The sequence below is a fragment of the Anolis carolinensis genome, chromosome 4 (genome assembly GCF_035594765.1).
Source record: "Anolis carolinensis isolate JA03-04 chromosome 4, rAnoCar3.1.pri, whole genome shotgun sequence".
NCBI classification, from domain to species: domain Eukaryota; kingdom Metazoa; phylum Chordata; class Lepidosauria; order Squamata; family Dactyloidae; genus Anolis; species Anolis carolinensis.
The window spans coordinates 150,647,004-150,673,559 of NC_085844.1; the positions used below are offsets into that span (position 1 = coordinate 150,647,004).

Here is a 26,556-nt window from a genome sequence, read left to right on the forward strand (position 1 = left end):
AAATTTTGGGATAAAATTTTGAAAATAAATACTAAATTATTAAGAATACTCTATAAACAACTACTTACTTGGGCTCTCGAGGAAGAACAAATAAAAGAAGTGATGATAAAATGGGCTAGAGCGGTAGGTCATACAATTCATCTTAGCCAATGGGAAGAAATTTGGGGGAAAAAACTGAGGTGGGCATACGCCACAGAAATTAAAGAAAATTGGCACAAGATGTTCCATATGTGGTATTTAACACCAAATAAGCTAGCCAGATACAGTAAAGGGAATATTAATGGAAACTGCTGGAAGTGTGGGAAACACTCAGGCACTTTCCTCCACATGTGGTGGGAGTGCAAGAAAATCAAGAAATGCTGGTATGAAATTTATTTAAAAAATGATAAAAATTATACAAAAAAAGTTTGAATTCAAGCCAGAATGTTTTTTACTAGGGATTACTGACCCAAAGATAGATAGAAATACAGATAGACTAATATTTTTTCTAACCACAGCGGCAAGAATAACTCTAGCACAGGTCTGGAAAACAAAGGAAGTGCCTAGTATGGAGAAATGGATTAATAAAGTAATGGATGTGATGAATATGGACCTATTGACACAGAGGTTAGCACAAAACAGAAATCCCAAAAACAGCACGGATTGGAGACCCATGAAAGAGTACTTAATAAAAGAAAAAATAAACATTCACATAGAATTGATCTAAGGAAACTTCCTGGGGAAATATTAGGAATAAAAACAACATTAATAACAAATGCTGTTAAACCGTTTCTTTTAAATATAAAAGTAAACTATATGATTATGGCGAAATATAAAGAGGACCAATTCCAGAGCTCTGGAAGTCACAGAGACTTATAGCAACTGAGAAATGATATGTATATATCTACTATTAATTTTTCCTTTTTTTCTTTCTTTTTTTTCCTTTTCTTTTCTTCTCCCCTTATCTTCTCTTCTTTTTCTTTGGTTTTTCATACATGTTATGTTGGTATTTGGGTTGTGGTATCTAAAAGATACTTTTTTTATTCTAAAGGGGAAAAAGACTACTGGCTGTATTAAGAAAGATACAAGTTGCTTGTAAAATGCACAATAAAAACAATGTTAAAAAATTATTTTTCTTCTTCTTATATAAAAATAGCTAGATTTTATTTCTGATTTTAAAAATTGGAATTTTCTATCTAAAACAGTGCCTAAGTGTCCTATGCCCTATACAAAAGATAAATACTTTCTTTGAATAGAGGTAGAAAAAAGGTTGAGAAAAGGTTTTTGCCAGATAAGAGGCCATCCATAAGTGTCTGGGTTTACAGTTTCAGTTACTGCCATATGCCTTAAAAACATACATGGATATCTTTCATTGCTTACTTTGGACTTTATCACACAAAGCCACTATTCCACAGCATTCGTAACATCAGTGATAGAGGTTGCATACTGGCATGAGTGCCTCATCCTCAAGTCACTCCATTCACATAATAGCACGAACATGTCAATCTGTGGTCGTACTTCTGCATATCCTCATAATCCCACTTTTCCGTACTTCCACAGTTACAATTTTTATTTTAAAAGCATTTTGCAGATCCTGCAATTATTATTTTTTTAAAAAGCAAACAAACAAACAGCTCAGGAATAGTGAGGTGAAAGGAAGAAAATCCCACCCCCTGACATCACTTAAGTCAGTGGTTCTCAACCTGTGGGTCCCCAGATGTTTTGGCCTTCAACTCCTAGAAATCTTAACAGCTGGTAAACTGGCTGGGAGTTGTAGGCCAAAAGACCTGGAGATCCACGGGTTGAGAATCACTGACTTAAGTGCTATTATACTGACCCAGAAGCATAACAGCCCTATCACACAAGGTAGGTGGTGAGTATTACAGATTGATGATGATAAATGGAAGTTCTTACATGTGCCCGTGATCCAGAATCACCCTCAGAACAATAACATGCCACTCAGGTTTGCAGAACAAAAATACAGGAACTTTACTGATTCCAAGAGATCAAAAAGCCAGCAATATTTACAATGGTCCCTCTGATCACTTACAGAAGTCCACAGTCATAAACAGTCCTTTCTCAGTCCACAAATCTGCTTCAGAGAAGAATACAGTCGTGGTTCTTCACTCTCTTTTCTCAGCAGTAAACAGGCCTCAAAATAGCAAAGCCTCTCTGGGTACACTGCTCTCTTCACTAGCAGTACTCAGTCAGCACTGAAAAACTTGTCCAAACTTGTTCTGCAGCAGCAGAACAGAAACAGTATCAAATCAATCCCCAGGTCTTTGCAGGCTCAGCCAATCGGCTTCATGCACTTCATTTTCCAGTTAACACACATAGCACAGTGCTTTTGCAAACCATGACAGTGACAACATTGGCATTTATTGATGTGTGATGTGTTTTGCTCAACAATACCAGAAGGATTTGTTAATTGTGAGGAGGAGGACAGTGGCAGCAGAATGCACACAACATTATACAAAAGGGACCATCCCCAAAGGTGACAGTCCCACTTTATTGAAGTCCTACATCAAACTAACTTAGGGGCATTGGACAACCTGTGTGCCTCTTTCTGCTCTACCCTTCAACATCTAACTGTTGCTCCTAAATTTCAATGTCTGTTTACCTGAGGAGGCTGCTACATTATGCCAAATGGTGGGACCAATCCTGTCCTGGAGTACTGGACTGAAATCATTCCAAAAAGAAATAACTGACCATCCTTCACATCACAATCATTTCAGGAGCATGAAAATTTCACATATCACTTAGAAGCATTCATTGTGATGTCATGAAGCCTCCTCCAGGGGGAGACTTTACCTCACTTCATCTGTTTTATTTAAAAATTAAACTACTGGAAAGTACAGCTTGGATATTGTCAATTAGAAGGCTTTGATGAAGCTTAATTTGTAACATTTTCCCATTTGTGAAGAGACATCTGGAAACAATACATACTGTAGACAAGACATCTGTCAGACACCATTCTGGTTGCACATAAGCCTAGCAGGAATATAGCCAGGGATGTGCAAAATTTTACTAGAGTAATCAAATTCAAAATCCATGAGTCATTTTTTCTGGCAAAGGGTCAGAAACTTTCTCATACACCAGAAGCTTCAATAAGGGATTTGCCTTTCCGCCTTTCCTTTGTCATCTTGCTGCTTGCCCACCTTTACAAAGGGTAAAGATTTTTGCAAGGTATACATTCTTATCATTTTGCAATTGTGCACAAAAACCGTGCCTTTTCCAAGGTTAAATATTTACCAGTCTGGCTGATTATATAGTCATAAGGTGTGCGTACAGCTGTTATGTTGCAATCAATAACAGATTGGCTAGGCACACTGTAGCAGCTAGCAGGTGCCTCCTCCCTAAATAAGATACTTGCGTCAATAAAGCCCCATAGCAATCAAATGGTGGTTTTTATCTTTCCAGCTTGAAACTCCGACCTGTTGCAATTTATGATGTGATCCCGAGAATTGTTGCAGCAGAACCGGACAACTTCTTGGATTCATTCTTGCCTTGTGGAAGGTAAGAAATGATGAATTTATGCTATTTGTTAAAAGAAAGATGTGTGTGCAGATAGTGTTCAACTTGTTTGCTTAGGAAATACTACCATATTACTTGGTATTTTTTTATTTCCATCAAGATTAGGCAATGTAAACACATCAGGCTGAACCCAACACACTAAGACTTTAATTTAACCTTTATAGTCTTGAATCACCATTGTTTATAGGAGGGTTAGGAAATCTTTGGCCCTGTCAATGTTTTGAATTACAAATGTAGCAGTCTTTTACCATGGATTGTGCTAGGTTGTTGGTATTGATAAGCTAAAATGTTCATCTTATTCTTAATGTAGAGAAACAGCAGTGGCAGGTCATTTCTAAGTGAAATAATAATAATAATAATAATAATAATAATAATAATAATAATAATAATAATAATAATTTTATTCTTATATCCCGCCCCATCTCCCCGGAGGGACTCGGGGCGGCTTACATGGGGCCATGCCCAGACACGACAGCACAAATCAGATAAAACATTAAACCGAGCAGTAAAACTTCAACATGATTAAAAACAGTCATAAAAGTCAATATACACAATAATATTAAAATCCCGATTTGGGTCAAAAGATCCAGGCCAAGGTGCAAAGCAATATCAAGTTACCAGGGAGGGATAATTATATAGCAGGCGTAATACTTAAGGTGCTGAATGAATCCTAAAAACAATCCAGAGGGTCTACTGCTTAATAGGTAAATAACATGATCCCACAAGGATCAGTGAAAGTTTGGATAGTCCTGGTAAATCCCTGCTAATAGAGTTTCTTGACCATTGAAAGAAGATTAGATAAACTTAAGAATGCAAGTCATCATACACTTATAGACAAAGTGAAATATTAATAAAACCCTGCTATAAACCATGCCATATTTTTCTGTAGGCTAAAAATCTGTAATGGATATTTAGAAAAATAGGAGATATACCAACTAAATTTAGTGAGCCATAGATCCCATCTTAGTAAAAGCTCAGGGGAATGGGGCAACATAAATGGTACTTACATATTTGTTGACATTTATCAATAATGCTGGCTTTGGAGAGAAAAGGTCTCTTATCCAAAATGCTTGGGACTGGATGTGTTTCCCATGTCAGATTTTTTCAGGTTTTGGAATACATTTGCATATACATGCATAATGATATATCTTGGGAATGTGATCCAAATCTAAACATGAAATTCATTTATGTTTCATATACTCAGAGCCTGAAGGTAATTGTATGTAATAAAGTGCATGGAATAAAGTTTGTGCAACTGAAGCATTAGAAAGCAAAGGTGTCACTATCTCAGCCACTTATGTGGACAATTTTGGAGTATTTTGGATTTCTGAACATATCGTATCCATTGGTGATATAAGAATTCCATTATAACTAAAAGTAATTGTTTCGGATTAATGTGGGTATGGTGCTAATAATGAATGTTTCACCGTTGTATGGACCCTTTTTGTCAGATAAAATAATACTTACGACATTAACATCCTGTCATCACTCTACCATTCAGGTCAACTGGGAAGGTTGGCCAACTTTCAGATATTGTATATATGGAAAATATAACATATTGCCTGGAATCTCATTGGTGACTTCTACATAGGGCCTAGTATACTTATTTCAGTGTCACACAGTGCAGTCTCTATTACCTCCTTGTACAACCTCCTTGTATTACCTCCTTTGAGCATTAAATTTTGCCAATTTTTGTAAGCCACCCTGAGTCCCCTCAGGTGAGAAGGGTGGGGTATAAATGTTGTAAATAAATAAATAAAATGACCAATGGTGGTCCTCCCATCCAATTAAAGGGGTTGCTGATTGGTCAAGAGATACTAGCAAAACCCCATCATGACATCATCTAGCTACCAGCCTTCCATGTTAATAAGCCAATAGAGTTTTAAAATAATGTAAAATAGAATCTTGATTTTGAATAATACATTCATCAAAAAAAGACCTGCAAGGCAGTCCTTGACAAGGATGTGGCATCCATTCTCTATTTTTTGAATATTATATAAGTTCGATTTTGTGTTTTATTAATGTTTTAGCAGTATTTGAATTTATGGCTCTTTCTCTCTTAACATCAGGTAATTACTAAGATGAATAAGATAATATTTCTCTAAAGTATCTGTCATCTTTTTCCTTAACATTATGAGGGGGAAATGTTATGCAACGTTGGTTCAGGTATACGTTTCTTAAGAACATAGCATATCTTTGAAATTATGAGTTAAAAAACAATCCATTACTTGTAATCAACTTCATTCCCAGTCACTAAGGTATAACTACATTATGTTATTAGTATTTTAAGCAATATACAGCCAGGAAGGACTCCAGTGAAAGGCACATGGGATGTTGTTCTTTCTTGACTGCTCTTTCCTCTAGAAATCTGTGAGATTCATTTTCTTGTTTAAAAAAGAGAAAAGAGCAATGCTGTCTTCAGTGTCAGAGGGTGTGCAGATCTAGCATCTCCAGTCTGTCACTTAATCAGCCTTACAATGAGGCAATTGTTATGGCCATCAAGAGGACAAAGTGAACAGGAAATGAAGGAGGAAGAACCTGAATGATACACAGTAGATGAAATCAAGTCTTAATTTGAAGGGCAACTTGTACATTTCATTCAAGGTTACATATAATATCATGGGTAAAGAAACCTGAAACTGAATTCTACAGTATTTATAATATAGTTTTACAAGTCTTGTTTCTACAAAGTGGCTAAATAGATATTACAGATATATGTCTATAAAAACTATACACACACAGTAGACCAAGACTGTAGAACAGCTTCATAATTTAAACTAAGGTATAGTATATGAAAATTTCCACTTCAATGGACCTCTATTTTAGTATATACAGTATGCCGTTGTGCCTATAAGTTGTTTTTGACTCATGACAACCCACAAGTGAAGCTATCATGTGGTTCTGGGGTTGAGAGCATGTGGCCTGCACAAAGTCACCCAATGAGTTTCCATGGCCGAGCAACAAATTGAAGCCTAGTTTCCTGAAGCATAAGGCAATGCCAAAACCACTACACTATGCTGGTACGCGTAGTTTGTGCAAGTTCAGAAGAAAACCTACAAGCCACTCTAAACACCTTCGCAGAAGCATACAAGAAGCTCGGCCTCTCATTGGACGTCAAGAAAACCAAAGTGCTCTTCCAGCAGGCACCAGCCAATCCCTCTGCAATGCCAGAAATACAGCTTAATGGTGTAACGTTAGAAAATGTTGACCATTTCCGCTACCTTGGCAGCCACCTCTCCACAAAAGTCAACATTGACACTGAAATACAACACCGCTTGAGCTCTGTGAGTGTAGCATTCATCCAAATGAAGCAGAGAGTGTTTGGGGATCGGGACATCCATAGGGATACCAAGGTGCTTGTTTATAAAGCTATAGTCCTCCTGTTATATGCCTGCGAAACGTGGATTGTCTACAGATGTCACACTTAACTCCTGGAATGAGTTCATCAGCGTTGCCTCCGAAAAATCCCTTAAATCTCTTGGGAAGACAGGTGGACAAATGTCAGCATGCTGGAGGAAGCAAAGACCACCAGCACTGAAGTGATGCTCCTATGCCACATTATCAGAATGCCTGATCACTGTCTCCCAAAGCAGTTACTATATTCCCAAGTCAAGAACAGAAAATGGAATGTTGGTGGACAAGAAAAGAGATTTAAAGATGGGCTTAAAGCCAACCTTAAAAATTGTGGCATTGACACCGAGAACCGGGAAGTCCTGGCCCTTGAGCACTCTAACTGGAGGTCAGCTGTGACTAGCAGTGCTGTGGAATGTGAAGAGACACAAATGGAGGGCAAAAGGGAGAAATGTGCCAAGAGGAAGGCACATCAAGCCAACCCTGATGGGACTGCCTTCCACCTGGAAACTGATGTCCTCGCTGTGGAAAAACATGTGGATCAAGAATAGGGCTCTACAGTCACCTACACACCCACCGCCAAGACACTACACTTGGAAGGCCATCAGACAACAAGGGATCTCCTAAGGACTACCTACAGATTTGGGGAGGGGGGGATCATTCTTTTGTTAGACTTCAGTTTCAATGCTGAAACCACTACACTATGCTGGTTCTCATATATTTCTAGTTACTACAGATTTAGAGGAGGGGTCATCCTTTTGTTAGACTTCAGAGCACTTTGCAATAGCTCTCCAATTTCAAGAAGGCACATTAATGATTTTATTTATTATTTAGTCATTAAACTTGTTCAACTGAAAGCTAAAGTTCCTACAGCAATGCACATAATTTTTTACATGAAAATCACAATACAATCACTGTTCGGATACAATGACTGTTAAAAGACTATATATAAGATTCTTGCATTCCTCCTTTGTCTGTAAAAGCTTGTTTTAACATAATACCTATTAGATTCATGGTTAATTGAGGAACTTTTCGCTCCTCCTTTAATTTTTCTCCCCAAGGTACTCAACATTTGTTGGACTACTTTAACATTCCGAGAATGTAGAGGACTACTACTTCCAATCCAACATCTAAATTAGGGGTGGAATTATTTGGGGGTGAAATTCAATTATTTGATAAAATTGAAAAATGTTTGAAAAAAATATTTAAAAAACAGGATTCCATTGGCAGACAAGTGAGCTTTTGTGTGGACTGGGAGAGCAGGCACCATCTTGTTCTTCACCTCGGGTGGCAAAATTGGGTGGCCCATGCCGAGAAGAATTGTTTGTATTATTCAAATGCTACACTGCATTATTTAACTATTGCCTAATTTATTCTTTTAAGTGAAAACTTGTGCCATGCCAATTACTATCTTGAAATGATTTCAGATGGCACAATGCCATTGGCTTCTCTTAGGCCATACTAATATATTCCATCCAAAGGAATAATAAATGCAGCAGTGTTCTCCTAATGCATGGGGAAAGTGCTGACCTACTGATTTCCTTATTTTTTTTCAAAGAATCTAACCCAGAATCTAACAGTGACACTGAAAAAAACCTGTAGTACAATTGTGCATGCAGGCAAATAAAATTCATAGAAGCAAACAAAAAAGACACATACACCCAAAATGTACTGGATGTTTTCATTCAGATGCAAATCCCCTGGGTGTTCTCCTAGTTTGCAGCAGTTGCAGGGAATTGCCAGCGTCGTAAGTCTGAGAGCTTGCCGTATTCATAGCGACCTTTTATGTCAACTTGCTCTGAAGAATGTAATTATGTGCATTTTCCATAGAACAGACGGCAGCACAAGAGCCTTCATTCAATAGAAAGCTTTCCATTAGGGCGTGAACAGATAAAGTCAGCAGTTGGAGCCAAGGAAACAGTGAGTCAGAATATATAGCAGCAACTGTTACGTAAGGCAGAGAGATGTGGAAAAAGTCCTGAGTGTGTCACTGTCACTCTCTGAGGACAGGACTTTGTGCATCCACTGGGCGTCAGGTATGAGGGCTGCTTGGTAGCTAGCTCTGTGTTTGCCAATAAATATTTGCACACTGCATTAAAGGAATGATAAGCATTTGGGCTTTCACATCAATTTGTCAAAGACAGAATCTGTCTGAGCTCCGGTTTAACTAAAAAGCATGCTCAGTGAATGAGGTCACACTGAAATTTGACTTAGTGACCCAGAGATGTAAAAATGGCAAACCACTTATTCTCATTTGAACACAGTAGGTAGCCATTTTTTGAGGGATTAAAAAACAAGGGCTGTAGGGAGAAATTCCCATGTAGGGAAGGCAGTGCTAAATGTATGCAGAAACTAAGCAGACTAATTTTAGGGCATGAGATTTACATAATTGTCAGAATAATACACACTTCTGACATATTCTTAATCAGGCCTGGAAGATATTTGTGTTTAACTGTACTTAATGCATGTATTATCTCCATGTTAATTTTAGAATCACAGAAACACAGAGTTGGAAGAAACCCCAATGGCCATGGAGAAACACATAATTCTGCCATTCGGGGACACGCAATCAAACTACTCCTGAAATATGGCCCTCCTCCCTCCATCAGAAAACTTTGAAATATAGATACTATGCCATACTTCAAGGCAGCATATTCCACTGTCAAACAGCTCTTACCATCAGAAAGTTCTTAATGTTTAGTGATCAATGGCCTAGGGTTTAGATAAGAATGGACAAGAATATACGGAAAGTACTTCTAAACATGATCAGGCACATATGGCTAGCTTTTCTACAAATCCTGTGAAAGGCATGTGCACATAAAGAAATTTCTTTTGTCAAGTACATTGTGCTCAGATAAGAGGGAATATCTGACTGGTATGATGGAGCTGAAGTACACCAGGCACCATAGTGTGGAGCCATGATGGTGTAGTTTGAATTAGTTCTCTGAAATATCAAGGTTTGAATCCCTATTCAGCCATGGAAACTGTTCTGTCTCCGTGCTTAACTAAATGAACTGGAAGGCACCATAGCACGAAGGACAGACCAGAGACTGTATTTGGTAAATCAAAATATTTATTAATAGACAAATTGGACCTCTTTTCCTCTTGTTGCCACTATAAAGTCCCTTGAGAGGAAAGAAATCTATGCAGTTTTGCATAGATATTGCCACACAGTATAAAGTCTTGACATGACTGGATTCTTTGTATCTCTGAGGTGACTTCAATACAATGTTGTCGTGACTTTCTCTATTGCTGTATTCTATGGCCTTTTAATCTAATCTGAATACAATTCCGACATGACGTGAATTTCTGTGCTCCTTTTTGCTTCCACTCTTCCTTCCAGTGCTTCACCAACTGACAAAATCTAACTGACAAAAATAGCTGTCATTTCCAAGTTGGCAGGAGCCAAGGCTAAGCTCCGCCCCTTTAGAATCTTAAAGGGACAGGGCAGCAGGTGATGTTCTGCCTCCTCGTGTCATGACAGAAACCCACATCTTTTCCCCATGGTTACTCTTCCAGGAGTGAATTTCCCTTCCGAGGGATAGATTTCTCTCACTTCCTGTTGTCTCACCCCCATTCTCAAGTATGAGTCATTTGTAAGTCGGATGTTTGTAACTCAAGGACTGTCAGTATTTTGCTTATACTGAAGGGGCAAAGATGTAAAAGATGTAAAAATACTCCTCTTAATCCAAAGTCAAAAGCAGGAGGCCCCTTTTCTATGGAGAGGGCGAGGAAGGACACCATGACAGTTGGATCTCCAAACTGCAAAATAACTATTTATTGCAAGATTAGCAATAATGACAAATAGCATACAGGAATGCATTCAAGGTTTTGTCTCACTTTCAAAATAGTTGCAAGAGTTTTTATCACTTCTACAGAAAATAGTAAGCATATCCTTATTGGCTTACAAAGATCACTTACCCCATTCGTCCAATGTTGGCTACATCACAGGCATCTTAACCATCATGCAATTCCATTGGTTTTCTATGCTGTAACAACATGTGACTCTTTAGACAATGGTGCTTTTCATGTTATTGACCTTGATCTCAGTATCTGCTTATCTTCCTCTTGTTGCTTATCTTCCTCTTCTCATCTCAGCCCTGGCCCCCAATAATCAAGCTCTTTTTGGGAAGTGGCGTGGCTTTTCTGGGCTAATGGTAGCGTCCTCAACTAAGTGGCAACACAGCATTTTGGTGACGCTGCGCAGCTGCGGGAAGGGGTAGAGGATGCAAGCAGGAAGTTTTGTGGGGGAGAACTTTCCAAGCTCATTCATTGCTATGATAACTGCCTAGATTTGAATGACAACTATGTTGAGAAGTGGTATTTGGATGTGGCTTTCAACTGCATATGGTAAATGTTTTCTCCTATACTTTGTTCATTTTAATTCCAAAACGTAATCTACTTTCTGGATAGCCCTTATCTGGTTTGGCACCACAGTTTCAACACTTAGGCTGCTATCACTCACATGATATTTTACCCTTAAGATCCCTCCCTGTATCTTATATTCAGGCCTCAAGGTGACTAATACACTGAATAAGTAAATGTGTTGGTCATTGGGTTCATTGTGTTAAGGAATAGCTTGCTCATTATTAAATTAAAATATCCACATAAAGATGTAGGTAAAAATAAAACTGTATTAATGTATTGCATTACAAATAAAACAAGGATCTAGCTTTGTGCTGATTCCACACATAGTACACACATAGTTCCACACAGCCATATAACCCGGAATATCAAGGCAGATAATCCACAATATCTGCTTTGCACTGGGTTATCTGAGTCCACACTGCCATATAACCATTTCAATAGGGGCCCCTATTCAAATCAAAAATGTTTGTTTTTTGTGGGTGGGGGAGTGTTCCATATTTCAGACTTTTTGTATTGTGGAATACTTACATATACATAATAATATATCTTCAAGAAAGGGCCCAGATTTAAGCACAGAATTCATGGGTGTTTAATCTATATCTAATAGGTTCCAATAGATTAGGTGTACACAGTACAGTAGAGTCTCACTTATCCAAGCTAAACGGGCTGGCAGAAGCTTGGAAAAGCGAATATCTTGGATAATAAGGAGGGATTAAAGAAAAGCCTATTAAACATCAAATTAGGCTATGATTTTACAAATTAAGCACCAAAACATCATGTTATACAACAAAATTGACAGAAAAAGTTGTTCAATACGCAGTAATGTTATGTTGTAATTATTGTATTTACAAATTTAGCACAAAAATATCACGATATATTGGAAACATTGACTACAAAAATGGCTTGGATTATCCAGAAGTTTGGATAAGCGTGGCTTGGATAAGCGAAACTCTACTGTATTTGTAAAAAAAAATGTGTGCATGAAACAAAGTTTGTGTACATTGAATCATCACAGAACAAAGGTGTCACTGGCACCTTCTACACTGCCATATACTGAGTTCCGGATACCCTAATTTTTATCATAATTTTAAAACACACCAGTGGAAAACATACTTGTTACCCAGTTAAAAGTTCTCTTCTACAACAAGCAGGAGCGGAGGAAAAAAGTGTCTGTCTTCCAGTGGAAAGGCAAGTAGGATGGAACCAGCCTAGCTTCCAGGGCCGGCCCCACTATTGAGGCACCTGACGCCGCCGCCTCGGGCGCAGGCCCGGGGGGGCGCCGTCAGGCTGGGCGGGAGGCGGGGCACCGCCCTGACGGTGTCCCGCCTCCCGCCCAGTGCGCCCTGGCCCGTCTGGCCTTTTCTAGCTGGCCAGAGAGTTCAGCGGAGGTCCCTCCAGGCCGCGATTGCGGCCTGGAGGGACCTCCGCTGAACTCTCTGGCCTGCTAGAAAAGGCCAGACGGGCGAGCGGGGGTAGCGTGGGAGGCGGGGCCAGCTCTGGCCCCGCCCCCCCGCCCAGCGTGCCCTGGCCCCGCCTCCCACGTTGCGTGGGAGGCAGGGCCAAGGCACGCTGGGCGGGGGGGGGGAGCGGCGTCAGAGCTGGCCCCGCCTCCCACGCTACCCCCGCTCGCCCGTCTGGCCTTTTCTAGCAGGCCAGAAAGTTCAGCGGAGGTCCCTCCAGGCCGCAATCGCGGCCTGGAGGGACCTCCGCTGAACTCTCTGGCCTGCTAGAAATGGCCAGACGGGCGAGCGGGGGTAGCGTGGGAGGCGGGGCCAGCTCGGGCCCCGCCCCCCGGCCCAGTGTGCCCTGGCCCCGCCTCCCACGCTGCGTGGGAGGCAGGGCCAGGGCACGCTGGGGCGGGGGGCGGGGCCAACTCTGGCCCCGCCCCCTCACTATTCGCCCTGGCCCCGCCTCCCACGCAGCGTGGGAGGCGGGGCCAGGGCCCGCTGGGCGGGGCCAGGGCGCCGGTGGCGGGGGCGCTTTTCAGCACCCCCGCTTCACATCAAAAAATATCTCCGGCCGGCCCTGCTAGCTTCTATCAATAAAAAGATCCAGAGCCTCTAAGAACTTGGTAAGAATATTAAGAGGTGACAGTGAGAAAATGCTGCTCTTACTAACAGCCACAAACATCGAGAAATCACCATTGTGCTGAACCTCCTGGAGTAGTAACAATACACCCCACATCACAAGTGACAGCCCAAAAGTTGGCCGACAGAAGAGACAGTAATGGGATGTCATGCAGTTGATTACTAGTTTCATCTTCCTAGCAAAGGCTGCTATTAAAATCTGTCTTAAGGGTATGCTGTGTCTATAAGAGAGAAGAAAAAATAATACAACAAAAACAACATTTTCCATAAGCACTGATGTAGTGGAGCTAGGTCACAAAGGTCCAAAAATAATCACAATGCATGACATTCCCTTGTGGCCGTTCCAATGAACTGTACACTTTCCTCTTAATTAATAATCCTCTGCTAATACTGTTTCTTGCATCGTTAGGGAAAGGTAATGACATCCAAAGGGAGAGCCCACTGTTCTGAGGAGGCTACATGAGAAAAGGTAGCCGTAATTAAGGCTCTTTATTACAACGCTGCATGGGGATGTCAGTCATTCCGCAGCTGCTTCCTCAAAGTAAGATGGGGATGGGGGAAAGGGTGTCTCATTAAAACCAGAAACTGACATTTAAGGCTCCAGGGAAGAAAAAAGCTGCACCATTTTCCTTTCAAAAACATTGCGTAGAGGACAAAACAGAACAGATCTTTACAGCTGTTGAGAAATGACAAAATGCCATCCAAGGGTCAGAATGCCAAAAAGTGTTATTTATGTAGAGAAATGCTATATGCTTTTCTTAGAATGGCCAAGGCTATGTGTGTGTGTGTGTGTGTGTGTGTGTCCATGGCAATTAAGCTATGATGCCAGTGGCTTTGGAAAACATGGCAATAGGCTGAAATGTTGTCCTTCCATGCAGAAATGTAGGCCATTATCCAGAAGGCTAAGATTAAGGTCATTCAGCACTGGGAGACGGAGATTTAAAAAAACAACTGCTACAAACACAAAGACCCGACAATGTTATTTTCGTCATGTCACATTCATTGGCATATTCACCTAAGGTTCCCTATCAAAACAAAAGCAAATCAACAAGGGGCACAAAGAAAGGCCAAGGAGAATGTCTTCAGATAACTACATTTGACTGTGCTTTTCCCAAACGGGGGTAAAAATTTTAGATGGCTGCTTTATGTTCTTATCATGTGCTTTTAGGTGTTAAATATGCAGTCATGGTTCAGTGTATTTATTTATTTATTTATTTATTTAAGTATCTTTATCCCACTCTTTATCTGACTATCTCAGTGCAGCATACAATAAAAGTGATATCACAAATTTAAAATACTATAAATATTTTTAAAGTGTAAAGGCATATTCAATAATTGGTAAATTAAAAGGCATTTCAAAGGGTTAAAATAGTTTTAAATGGATTGAAACCATGAGCACAGGAGGAATTTTGTAAAATAAGCCAAGCCCCAAAAACCTTCATGAACACCCATATTTTTTGGCATCTACATGGCAGAATACTGCACAATCAGATCACCAAGGAGGGGGTGTCCCACAATTGAGGTGACAGTTTTTTATGTCCTCACAAAGCATATTGCTCTGAGTGGACAAGGAATAGGACTTCTTCAATAGTCCTTAAATCTCAAACATGTACATATCCAGCCTTAAGGTTGCAAGCTGTTTAGTGCTTTAAGTGTCATTGTTGGTACCAAATTGGAAATGTATTGGCAACCTGGATAATTCTTCTATAGCCAATGTTAAATGGGTTTTGTATAATGTTCCTGTTAGCCATGTAGCTGCTGCATTTTGTACCAGCCCCACATAAGAGTGCATTGCAAAAGTTTAATAGAGAAGTTACCAATGCAAGGACTCCAGTAGCTAAGTTGTATATTTTTAGAAAAGGCTATAGCTGATGAACAGGTCTGAGATGGACCCAAGCACTGCTAGCCATGTCCTCCACCTGATTCTCCAGTGACAACGAGGAATTTAAGGCCCATTCCACACAGCTGTATAAAATCCCACATTATCTGCTCTGAACTGAGTTATATGACAGTGTGGACTCAGATAACCCCGTTCAAAGCAGATACTGTGGATTATCTGCCTTGATATTCTGGGTTATATGGCTGTGTTGAAGGGCCCATCTGATTCATGGGATGAAGAACCACCAATCCACAGAAGCTTCATCTTATCAAGATTCAGCTTCAATTTTATTGGCCTTCATCCATCCCATTGCAGCATCTAGGCACTGACTCAGCACTGCACAGCCCCAGCTGAGTGCAATGAGAAGAGGAAGAGGTGAATATTGTCAGCATATTAATGGCACCCCACCCAACCTCCTTATGACCTCTCTCAGTGGGTTCACATAGACACTGAACAGCACAGGAGATAAGATGGAAGCACCTCACAGCTTATTGGTCATGGGACTGAAAAGGAAACCCTTACTGATGCTTTCTGGAATCAGACCTACAAACTTGAATAGAACCTCTGCAAAAGGGTGCCACCTACTCTTATATATTGGAGCTTGCCCAATAGGATACTATGACCATTATTGAAGTATCAAAAGCTGCTGAGAGATCCGAAAAGCACAGCTGGATGGTCAGGTCCACTGAGGACATTTCTGTGCTGTGTCCTGGACTGAAACCAAATTGAAATTAGTGCAGATGATCTGTTTCCTCCAATGCATGCCACACTCTGATATCAGGAGAAGCACACTATAAAATTATGTGCTAGAAAATTTCTAGAGATGACATTTTTTTTCTCTCAGCTGCAGGTGGGCAAGTTGTAAGTAGTACAGGTCTTGCAGGTACAGTTGTACTATATTATGTATGGAATGAGAATCTGTTGAAATGTATAGTAAATAGATCAGTGAGAGTGAGCATGGTGTAGTGGTTAGTGTGCTGTATTCTGGGAGTTAAAAATTCGAATCCACACTCAGCTGTGGAAATTCCTTAATGACTTTGGGCAACTCATATCCTTTCAGCCTCAGAGAAAGGCAATGGCAAAGTGTTCTTTGAATAAATCTTGCCAGGAAAATCCTGTGATGGATTAACCTTATGGTCACCATAAATCAGAAATGACTTGACAGTATAAAAGAGGTAGACCAAACTTTGCCTTTTAACTCCAATTCAAGTTTCCTTAAAAGGAAAGAGTAAATCTGTCCTACACTTAAAATGTATCACCATAGTAATAAACTATAGAAAGAAGTTGGTAGCCCACGCTTTCTCAAATTAAGCCTACTTCCTCAGTGCCTAGGAACAGAACTTTATAGACCAGTGGTTCTCAACTTGTGGGTCCCCAGATGTTTTGGCCTTCAACTCCCAGAAATCCTAACAACTGGTAAACTGGCTGGGATTTCTGGAAGTTGTAGGCCAAAAACATCTGGGGACCCACTGGTTGAGAACCACTGTTATAGACAGACTTTGCATAGAAATGCAAACTAGTGGGTATGTTGATAAGGTGACAAGTTCACTTTTCATGATGGTTATTCGGAGACAAAGATAAGAAAAAAGATGCTGCCTAAAGATGCCTTGGGACAAATGGACAATTTATTACTTACCTCAGCATTTCTATCCATTGGTTTTTACCTTAATTTCCCCATTCAGAGAAAATCAATGGCAAATCTGGATAAAGCCAATAGAGAAAAGTGAGAAACTAGGAATGAAGAAAGAAAATATGTAAGATTATCAAAAGAATCTCTTAAAAGTTTTTTTAAAAAATCAGCAGAAAATTTAGACATAGTCAGTAATGCCACAAAGGGATGTGTGTGTGTGTGTGTGTGTGTGTGTGTGTGTATAGTAAATCTCTTCAGGCTGCCTATGCAGTACATGTTCAAAAGTATAATTTATTTTTAGAAGCATGTTGACATCAGATCACTGAAAAACATCAACATCTGAAGTCCGCCGATAAACAAACTCTTTTCTTGTGTGGTTTCCTCTAGCATACTCCACCTACCCCCTGCTACTTGTGTACAAGTCCATTTTTAACATGAAAAAAAAATCCAACAGCAGGGGAGTCCTTTGCTCATTTCAATAACAGATGCAAGTGGGGATTATTTGCTCTTAATCAATTTCTTTTGCCATTTTCTAGCTGCATGACATCCTTTTCCTTTGTAATATGGCATATAGAGAAAGGTGGCCGACCAGCACAATAAAGCACAGATGGGGATGGAAAGTAATCAAATGGATAATCTTGGAATATTGCCTTTTCTGTGTAGTGGCAATTTCCAAGAAATCATTTCAGAAGGGATACTCCACCTTAAGTAGAAATTTCCAAGAAACATTTCAGAAACCATATTGTACAAGATTTACAATGAACTTTCTGATTGTCAAATGCAAGACCCACCACAATTGCAAATTTTTAAAGCCGAGCAGAAAGCTTTGCTGGTCCGACTAAACCATAAAATGACTAAATACAGATATCATTCAAGATTTTACTTAGAAACTATGGGGAATGATCAGATTAGAGGGAACAAATTATTTATTTGGTAAAAAAGAATATTTACCATACTGTTAAACATACAATTTTCTTTTTATTACCATGTTCAACTTCATTATTTACTATTGTTCTGATACAGTTTGAAAAATAAGTTACATCTTCCAAAGTACAGCCCACTTACATCCAAGCTGTGCATTGTCAATCCTGTTGTTATATTATTTATACACTGTCTTGAGTTCTTAACCTGCAATACCTCAGAACAACTTGATAGTATAATTGGCTTGCTCATGGGATATGTTGTGGAAAATGTTTTTTCGTCTGTTCTATTAGTAAGCCAACCAGGGAAATTTTGCCAAGATGTCTGAGCTACAAGGAAAAAGATGGTCCAACCTAATAAGCAGATCTAGCACCATGCATCTGAAGATGTGGAAACCTATGCTGACTCAGGACATGGGAAAATAAGCTAAAACATCTACATGCATTTTCAAGAATAGAATTGTTTTCTGGGGAACCTTTTGGGATTCATTCTAGTTTTGTTTGGGGGCTTAAAGCTACAATCAATCAGTACCCATTTTTCTCAAGAGATAGGAGAAAGGAAAACATTGCCCTTGAGCACTTCTGGATAGTGACTACCATGTCGGCAGAGTGATGAATCCATTCTAGACTTTAGTCTGAATCATACGGACCTCTCCAAGGTGCTGAACCTATTTGAGGAAATGGAATTCAGCAACTTGGATACTCCATTGTAGATTAAAACTCAGACCAAATTCAGCAACCCACTGAGATAGAGTTCACCAGCTGCAACTCCCTTTGAGAATACGCAGAATACTTCATCAAAAATACAATTAGATTAGGTGATGGCTATGCCATTAGAGCCAGGCAATAAACACTTTAACTGCCAAGGCTCAATGCTATTGAGTTCTGAGAGTTGTATTTTTACAAAGCCTTTTATGCCTAGTATGCCTTACCAAACTACAACTCCATGAATACATAGCATTGAGTCATGGCAGTTATAGTGGTGTAAAACTGCATTAATTCTTCAGTGTAGATGCATATAGAGCTGTCGTTTGAACTCATTGCAGATTCTGATGACTGTGCTGACATTCTTATTGTGTATCCTAAACATAATCTAGACTAACTGAAAAGGTTTTAAAAAGTCAACTATACATTGCCTAATAAACTCATTAGTAGGTAAAGGTAAAAATTTCCCCTGATGTTAATTCCAGTTGTGTCCGACTCTGGGGGTTGGTGCTCATCTCCATTTTTAAGCCGAAGAGCCGGTGTTATCCGTAGACTCCTCCAAGGTCATGTGGCCGGCATGACTGCATGGAGTGCCGTTACCTTCCCGCCAGACCTATTGATCTATTCACATTTGCATGTTTTCGAACTGCCAGGTTGGCAGAAGCTGGAGTTAACAGCGGGTGCTCAGTCCGGATTCGAACCTGCGACCTTTCAGTCTGCAAGTTTAGCAGCTCAGCACTTTAACACACTGTGCCACTGGGGGCTCCTAATAAACTCATTGCTGTATGTAATTCTACCTCTTGTGACCTCACCAGATGGGGGAAATTCAGAGTCCTAGGAAGCTTTCACCCCATCTAATAGACAGAGCCCCACACTGGCAATGACACGACATTGTGTGACTTCTGTTGGAGGCTCCACCCTCAACAGGGGTGTAAGCATCACCAGACACTTTCCGCACAACATGGGAGGCTTCCCATGTTGTGCTGGCTTCAGTTGAGCTAGTACAAAGCCTCACTGGGAGGATGATGCAAAAGGGAGCTGTGTGCAGAGTAACAGATTCTCTCCACTGCCCCACTCCTTTCTCAGCAAAGCAGAATGATTTACCTGACCTTTGTGATGAGGCCCTAGTGCATCCAAAAGGCACAGATTTTTCTTTCAGTTCTTCTATACATTATCAACATAGATATTGTAATGAATGAATAGATGTGTGTGTGTGTGTATGTGTGTGTGTATAATTTCTATTTCTCTTAAGAGCTCAAGACAGCAAGCCCACTAACCCAACTCATCTTTATCCTTGTTGGAGCTTTATCCTCACAACAACCCTATAAAACAATCCAGCCTGAGATAGAATCACTGGCTTGGATTCCACACATCTCAGTCCAACCCTCTTGCCACACTGGGTCTCAGTCAAATTATTTTTATAACATCTGTGGTTCAAGACTGCTGTTTTACCTCTACATAAGAATAGTAACATTGTGAAAGAGGAATGGTTCTCCACCCTATATGAAACACCCTATATTTAAAAGGCAGAAGGGAAACAAGTCTGTCACATAAAACATTTACAGATGTCCTTCACGGAACTGTTATATGCCCATTACTTTTGAAAAAATATGCCAAAGTTAACAGAGCAAAGCTAAATAGCATTAAACAGTTCTCTTTTTTCCATCTTGCAAGATTTGGCAGAGAAGTTCTGAACAGAAGTAGGAAGGGTGTTCCACCAAAAGGAACACAATTATGGAAACTTTCTTCCAGAGGTACAAGGAATGGAACATCTTGTTACGAGGGACAAAGACAAACAGCATTTGTCACTTCCTTGGATAAGATTATCTCAACAAAATGATCCACAACAATGTTAAGAGATACTAAGTGATGTAGCTAAGTAACTTTACTCATGGTTTCACAATCATTTCCCTGGCACTTGGGCAGTTGGCTTCATAATTGACATAAACTTATCTATGTCAGAAACTCACTACATCCTTGGGCTCAATCCATGACTAAGAATGGAGTCCCTTGATTTTTCTTTCACACTCTGCACCCAGTTTTGTAGCAAGCCAGGGTCCCATTGAAATAGAAGAACAGGTGAGACTAGATTTTCCTCTGTCTCTATCTCTGTCCCTGTCTCTTTCCTTCCCTCCTTTCCTCTCTTTATTTCTTACACTACAAGCAAATAATCAAAGTGGGACTCTGTAATTCAAGTTATCTGAAAAATGATTTAGTCCATTTTCTAGGTCCCAATTACTGATTTCCTAGAATTCAGTGGTTCAATTGAGTAACCTTGGATTACAGCTGTATGAGTTACTCCTCTTTAGATGAGGATGTGTATTATTTGAGGGCTGATGTGCTGTAGTATAATACGATCCTCTATCAACTGGGGATACATTCCCAAACTTTGCATGAATATATGAAACTGAAGATTATAGTGAATCTTATTGCTTTTAATGGGATGAATGACTGAGGTACAAAGAAGATGGGGTAGGAAAGATATACAAAAATTGTTAAATAAATAAGTGAAACTATAGATAAGTGAAACTATATATATTCGTTCTGCTGATATGAAATTGTATTGTAATTAAGAGTGATGGATTTTTAGAAGAACCAGATTCTAATTTCCAACAAAGTTTTAAACTCTCTGGCTGAGAGCAGTCATATTCTCAGATACCAATCTATCTCACAAGGTTGTTGTAGCCCTCATAGGGTTCCTTTCACCTATAGATCACCAAAGGTTTAATTTACTAAAAGACTTCCCAAGTAAGAGAGGGCTAACTACATAAAGCAACAATGTTGTTCACACTCAAGATAATTTTAACCTCTTTAGATTTGGTGACTTTTATGCTTGTATAAGAATGCAACTATAGCACTGTGCACTCACCAGTTTTTCTCTGACAACTGGGCACCTGGCTTTAGTCTAGACCCAGGGTTGCCAAATCCCTTTATTACAATCAAATCTGGATTTGGGAGTTTTAAAATAAGCAGCTGCTCATATGTTGAGCCAGTCATTTGTTGCTTGTTTTAGAGCTTTATTCTTTCCTTAGTTTTACTCCCCAGACCACAATAAAGCTTTTATAATTCCAGGAAAGTATCATGATGCCAGGCTGTGCTGGATGAGAAAGGTTACCAATATATTTTTAATTTGCTTCTTTTCCTTTCTTTAACTCTGCAGTCCCTGAGCATTGTCCTTCCTGAAGCACTCAAATTTTCAGTGGTGTTTTCCATTCACCAAACTATGAAAGGCATGTGGACTAAACAAGTTGTGGCTTTTTCTTGGTTTCCTTCTTGGTGCATTTTGAGGATGTATTTAGATACAAATCTCACATTATAGTACAATCAGTTTACCATTATTTATTTATTTTTTATTTATTTACAACATTTATATTCCGCCCTTCTCACCCCGAAGGGGACTCAGGGCGGATCACATTACACATATAGGCAAACATTCAATGCCTTTTAACATAGAACAAAGACAAGACAAACATAGGCTCCGAGCGGGCCTCGAACTCATGACCTCCTGGTCAGAGTGATTCATTGCAGTGATTCATTGCAGCTGCTCTCCAGCCTGCACCACAGCCCGAGCCCAGGTTTCCTATCTCCCTATCCAGTATTCCTCCCTATCTCCCCAAGGGGACTCAGGACGGTTTCCAACATACAACAGCAAACATTCAATATCTCCATAAAACAAACAAATACTGACATAAAATCCAAGGAAAACCCCACATATGAGAACAGCAATTAAAACCTAATGTCAGATTAAATCTAATATCAATGAATTAAACCTAACATGAATAAATTAAATCAACATAGTCAGATAGAAATTATATAGTAACATAATATCTGAACAAACATCCATATTAATTTACAGAAGCCAACTGGAGTTCACAAAGTTGTATGGGTTAGTTGTGTGCCCTATGGTGGTAAATTGGGCTGACATAGACTAGCAGAGCCCAGATGCAAAACAGTACTCAACCAGGGCCCTGTAGTGGTCATTCATTGTCTAATCCTCCTCCTCTCCATATGCTAGTGAGCAGAAGTAGGTCTTCAGTTGTTTTTTGAAAGGAGAGGAGGGCCAGCTTTATTTCTTTAGGAAGGAAGTTCGAGAGGTGGGAGGCAACCACAGAGAAGGCCTGCTCTCTTGTTCCCACCAGCCGTACTTGGGATGGGGGTGGGACTGAGAGCAGGGCCTTCTCCGCTGACTGCAGTACCTCGGCTGGTTTGTAAGAGGAGATGTGATAGGTTAAGCAGCCTGGACCCAAGCCATTTAGAGGTTTAAAGGTAATGACCAGCGCTTTGTATTCAGCGCAGAAGCAGACCACCAGCCAGTGGAGCTGCCATAACATGGAAGTGGATCTCTCCCTGTACGGAGCTCCTGTTAGCAGTCTGGCCCCCAATCTCTGAACCAGTTGAAGCTTCCAACTATTTTCAAAGGCAGCCCCACGTAGAGAGCATTTTGGTATATTTTATTGGTTTTTTTCTAGCTAGGTAGTAATCCTACAGAGGAACACTCCAAGAAATAAACTTTGTTCCCAGCAATCAGCATAGTGCAGTTTTCAGACCAAGGCTTTTTCCCATATCCTGTCACAACATGATAGCATGGGAACTAAAGGAGTACTGTCATATTCACACTTTTATAGTGGTGGAAGAGCCAGTTGGACTACGATTCTAGAAATCAGGATTCAAATCCTTGCTAGATCCAGAAAAACCCCTGATGACTTTGAGCAATGATAAACCTATTCTGAACTCTCCTTGGAGAGTTCAGAATAGCTTTATCATTTCCTTCCTCTGAGACAAAGAGAGTGTGACTAGCCCATTATCAGAGTAGAGTTTTGAATCCTGGTATCCGGACCATAGGCCCCATCTACACTTACCATTTAGTACAGTTCAAAGCCAGCATCAAACTCTGGCAGCCACACCACAAACATCCACAAAAGCATGCAAAAGAACACCCTTAATGCTCATCAGTGTTCTCTGAGTTGTGTAATAACCATCCAGGCCTCAAACTGGTTCCAGGATTCCTATCTTATCATCTGTACAGGGGACCGCATTGGCACAATGGGTTAAATCCTTGTGCTGGCTGTACTATTGACCTGCTGTTGGTGGTTAAAATCTGCGAGACGGAGTGAGCTCCCCTCTGTCAGCCCTAGCTTCCCATGCAAGGACATGAAAGAAGCCTCCCAGCAGGATAACACATCCAGGTGTCCCCTGTGCAATGTCTCTGGAGACAGCTGATTCTCTCACACCCGATGCGAAGTGCAGTATGTTCAATAAAAGAAATCTGCACAGTGAAACCACTTTCTCCAATGCTGGTTTGAAACTGACCTAAGTGGTCAGTGTAATAAATAGCCCCATAATCAAATACTCAAACCATTATACCACACTGCCTCCTTAAATCCAACTGTTAAATATAAATATAGATTTTAACCAGAATAATATAAGGCCAGGTACAGGCAGAAATACAGATGTGTATACTAGTGTAAATTACAGACTTTTCTTTTATTGGTACATGAATTTCTTTTTTTTTAATGGTGTATAAATATACATAACAGACTTTTCCATACTTCAGCTGAGATACTGGAAACCTCACTAAAAGCAAAAGTAATTCCATCATTTGAAACAGACCCAGCATGGCAAGTCATTAAAACATTCATTTCATCAGAAATATGTGTCCAAAAAAATCTGAGTGTCGGAAAGGAAAGCTGGCACTTAAAAGGTGAATGTTGCAATGTGAAAAGGTTGGAAAGTGAGCCATTAATGCCCAGTTATTTTTTGGCATATTTTGTTTCAAATTGCAGTTCTGGTTGGATGAATTACCTTAACTGTGATAAGTGAGCAGGGCTAGCCTTACCATTAAGTAGAGTACCCCAAGCAGCAGAATGTCATTGAAGAGGAACAAATTGTTAGTTAGTTCATTATTTTATCACCAGGAATGGAGCAAGAAATTCTTGTGGGACTTTCTGCCTCCTGAGCCTAAATAAGTTGGCTGGCTTTGGGTACTACGCTCTTGTTAAATCCCGAATAGACTGCTGCAATGCGCTCTACGTGGGGTTATATATTTTATTTTATTTTATTTTATTTCCACCATTTCTATCCCGCCCTTCACACCCGAAGGGACTCAGGGCGGCATACACAATTGGCAACAATTTGATGCTGACACATAATTGAAATCATAACAGTATATAAAATCAATTACATACCATTAATACAGTATAAAATATAAAATATATGGTTAAAATCCGTTCATCCAATATCCTCGTGCTTTAGCCATACATCAGTCCGGGTTGTCTTTGTCATTTATTTGTTAAAAGCCTGAGCACATAGCCATGTTTTAGGGCTTTTTTAAAGCTCAAAAGGGTTGGGGCTCACCACCGAGAAGGCCCTGTCCCTCGTTCCCACCAGCTGCGCCTGTGGGGCAGGCGGGACCGAGAGCAGGGCCTCATCAGATGATCTTAGGGATCTTCCTGGCTCAGAGGAAGAGATACGTTCAGACAAGTAGATTGGGCCAGAACCGTTTAGAGCTTTATAGGTCAAAACCAGCACTTTGAATTGAATTGGGTTGCCTTTGAAGACTGTCCGGAAGCTTCAACTAGTCCAATGAGCAGCAACCAGATTGCTCACCTGAGGGGCGTACAGGGAGCACACCACCACCACCACCCCGGCCATGTCAGCTCCACTGGCTGCCAGTCTGCTACTGAGCACATTTCAAAGTGCGGGCTTTAGCCTATAAAGCCCTAAACATTTCCGGTCCAGCTTACTTATCTGAACATATCTCTCTCTATGATCTACCTTGTAGGTTAAAATCATCTGGGGAGGCCCTGCTCTCAATCCCACCACCCTCGCAAGCGCAATTTGTGGGGACAAGAGACAGGGCCTCCTCACTGGTGGCCCCCCGTCTGTGGAACTCCCTCCCTAATGAAATCAGGTCGGCCCCCTCCCTCCTGTCCTTTTGGAAAAAATTAAAACATGTTTCTGGGACCAGGCATTCAAGCAGCAGGTGCAGCAATGACGGTAAGAACGATTTATGTGACTGATAATGGACAGACTCTGGATTATGACTTGAACTTGTGTAATTTTAAATTGATGCTTTTATAATGGATGTTTTAATTATCTGTTTTAATTGTAGTTGTTTGTGAGGTTATGAGGCTGCCCTGAGTTCCCCTTCAGGGGTGAGAAGGATAGGATACAAATGTATGAAATAAATAAATACTATGCATCCTGACTTGTGGGAGGCAAATGAAAACACATGTGCTTCTCTACTTCAGGCAGTGGATTTTCCTGGGATGGTTCTGGTTTGAATAGTGCTGTTTTGGTGAATCATTGTGCTCTTCAATGAACTAGATCATTACAGTCTATTCACAGTAGCTGTAGAATCATCAGCAACATACAACACTCATTTTTCATCACTAACTATTCTTCAGCAAAAGTAAACCAAAACCTTGTGTCTGCTCAAAGATTAATAGCTTTATTATTGCTTCAGCTGTCATGGTCTACAACCCACTTCATTACAGGCTGATATTTTAGACTCAGGTGGAGATTTGTAAATACAGGTTGAGGATTCCTTATCTGGAAATCCGAAGTGTTTCAACATCCAAAATTGTCTACATGAGTGACTGAGATGACACCTTTGCTTTCTGTTGGTTCAATGGACATACAGATTGTTTCATGCATTAAAAATAATGTTTATACTATCACCTCTAGTCTATGTGTATAACATACAGGCAGTCCCCGGGTTACAAACATCAAGTTTACATATGACTCACAGTTAAGAATGGGGGTGAGACAACAAGAAGTGAGCAAAATCTACCCCTAGGGAGAGAAATTCACTCCTGAAAGAGTTGTCATTCTTGTTTCCACATCAAGCCAAATTTTCAAAATCCAATTATCACAGGGACAGAAAGTGAGGTGAAATCTTCTGAACCGTGGCACAGACCGCAAAACACCACGGGGGTATCAATCAAACAAACCTACAGAACTTACCTTGTTCATAACTTGGGTATGTATGTAACTTGGCCTATATGTATGGATTTTTCATATATCTGCGGTCCATCTTCAATATATCTTGTTATGCATGTGTCAATATTCCAAAATCCAGAAAAAACTGAAATCCAAAACACT

The 26,556-nt window shown here is 40.2% G+C and overlaps 1 protein-coding gene across 1 annotated transcript in view; it reads left to right on the forward strand.

The window, feature by feature from the left end:
• Window positions 1-3,040: 3,040 nt before the first annotated feature.
• The window catches only part of palmd (palmdelphin), a 76,193-nt gene continuing 52,677 nt past the window's right edge, over window positions 3,041-26,556 (forward strand). The window contains exons 1-2 of the mRNA XM_003220090.4: window positions 3,041-3,165; window positions 3,400-3,495. The gene's annotated coding sequence lies outside the window, so the exon portion shown is untranslated. The remainder of the gene's footprint in view (window positions 3,166-3,399; window positions 3,496-26,556) is intronic.